Raw genomic sequence first — 2,500 nt, forward strand, 5'->3', positions numbered from 1 at the left:
CCAATTGTCTTTCAAATCTACGGTAGAACTCGTTCAGGTCGTTGGCTAGGCGGGAGTCGTTAGTGGTGTGGGGCGCTCTGGGTTTGTAGTTGGTGATGTGCCTGAGCCCTTTGGCAGACAGAAGCAGCGTCGTTAGTAGAGAACTGGTGTTTTAGTGTCTCTGAGTACAGTCGTTTAGCCTCTCTCACCGCTTTGCTAAACCTGTTCTTCGACTCCTTGAATCTGTCTCTATCCCCACTCCTAAACGCTTCCTCCTTCTCCAACCTCAACCTTTTGAGCTTTGCTGAGAACCAGGGCTTGTTGTTGTTAAAGTTCACCCTGGTACGTGTTGGGATACTGCAGTCCTCACAGAAGCTGATGTACACAGCCTCTGTGAGTTCATCCAGACTATTGGTAGCAGTCGTGAACATATCCCAGTCAGTACAGTCTAAGCACGCCCGCAAATCTTCCACAGCCTCACTGGTCCACTGTTTAGATGTCCTCACAGCAGGTTTACAGAGTTTTAGTTGCTGCCTGTATGCACGAATCAGGTGGACCAAGGGAGTTCTGTGCGAGCCGAACAGCCCCGTGACCCACAAGAGAAACATCCCCGCCAAATTCGAGCGTTTGACGGGGTCTATCCGTGAAAAAATATTCACGTTTTTGAGTGCACATGCATTTCTGCTGCAAATGCCTCTGGAAGTTTCATGCCGTTCGTATGCCAATTGTGGCAACACGAAAATGACCCGTTTTCCCATTCCGAGGGATTTCTGTGCGACCCTAACAGCCCCGTGAGCCACAAGAGACACATCCCCGCCAATTTCTAGCGTTTCACGGGGTCTATCCGTGAAAAATATAGACGTTTTTGAGTGCACATGCATTTCTGCTGCAGATGCCTCTGGAAGTTTCATGCCGTTCGTACGCAATGTGGCAACACGAAAATGACCCCTTTTCCCATTCCGAGGGATTTCTGTGCGACCCTAACTAACAGCGCCCGTGAGCCACAAGAGAGACATCCCCGCCAATTTATAGCGTTTCACGGGGTCTATCCGTGAAAAATATAGACGTTTTTGAGTGCACATGCATTCCTGCTGCAAATGCCTCTGGAAGTTTCATGCCGTTCCTATGCAATGTGGCCACACAAAAATGACCCGTTTTCCCATTCCGAGGCATTTCTGTGCGACCCTAACAGCCCCGTGAGCCACAAGAGAGACATCCCCGCCAACTTCTAGCGTTTGACGGGGTCTATGCGTGAAAAATATTAAAATTTTTGAGTGCACGTGCCTTTCTGCTGCAAATGCCTCTGGAAGTTTCATGGCGTTCCTATGCAATGTGGCAACACGAAAATGACCCCTTTTCCCATTCCGAGGGAGTTCTGTGCCACCCTAACAGCCCCGTGAGCCACAAGAGACACATCCCCGCCAATTTCTAGCGTTTCACGGGGTCTATCCGTGAAACATATAGAAGTTTTTGAGTGCACATGCATTCCTGCTGCAAATGCCTCTGGAAGTTTCATGCGGTTCGTACGCAATGTGGCAACACGAAAATGACCCGTTTTCCCATTCCCAGGGATTTCTGTGCGACCCGAACAGCCCCGTGAGCCACAAGAGACACATCCCCGCCAATTTCTAGCGTTTCACGGGGTCTATCCGTGAAAAATATCAATTTTTTTTGACTGCACATGCATTTCTGCTGCAAATGCCTCTGGAAGTTGCATGCGGTTCGCATGCAATGTGGCGACACGAAAATGACCCGTTTTCCCATTCCGAGGGATTTCTGTGCCACCCTAACAGCCCCGTGAGCCACAAGAGAGACATCCCCGCCAATTTCTAGCGTATCACGGGGTCTATCCGTGAGAAATATTCACTTTTTTGAGTGCACATGCATTCCTGCTGCAAATGCCTCTGGAAGTTTCATGCGGTTCGTATGCAATGTGGCGACACGAAAATGACCCGTTTTCCCATTCCGAGGGATTTCTGTGCCACCCTAACAGCCCCGTGAGCCACAAGAGAGACATCCCCGCCCACTTCTAGCGTTTCACGGGGTCTCTCCGTGAAAAATATCACATTTTTTGAGTGCACATGCATTCCTGCTGCAAATGCCTCTGGAAGTTTCATGCGGTTCGCATGCAATGTGGCGACACGAAAATGACCCGTTTTTTCCCATTCCGAGGGATTTCTGTGCCACCCTAACAGCCCCGTGAGCCACAAGAGACACATCCCCGCCAATTTCTAGCGTTTCACGGGGTCTATCCGTGAAAAATATTCAATTTTTTGACTGCACATGCATTTCTGCTGCAAATGCCTCTGGAAGTTTCATGCGGTTCGCATGCAATGTGGCGACACGAAAATGACCCGTTTTCCCATTCCGAGGGATTTCTGTGCCACCCTAACAGCCCCGTGAGCCACAAGAGAGACATCGCCGCCAATTTCTAGCGTTTCACGGGGTCTATCCGTGAAAAATATTCACTTTTTTGACTGCACATGCATTCCTGCTGCAAATGCCTCTGGAAGTTTCATGC

This window comes from Petromyzon marinus, unplaced genomic scaffold (genome assembly GCF_048934315.1).
Source record: "Petromyzon marinus isolate PM22_M1 ecotype Great Lakes invasive population unplaced genomic scaffold, UKy_Petmar_22M1.pri1.0 PM_G_Scaffold_21, whole genome shotgun sequence".
Taxonomy (NCBI): domain Eukaryota; kingdom Metazoa; phylum Chordata; class Hyperoartia; order Petromyzontiformes; family Petromyzontidae; genus Petromyzon; species Petromyzon marinus.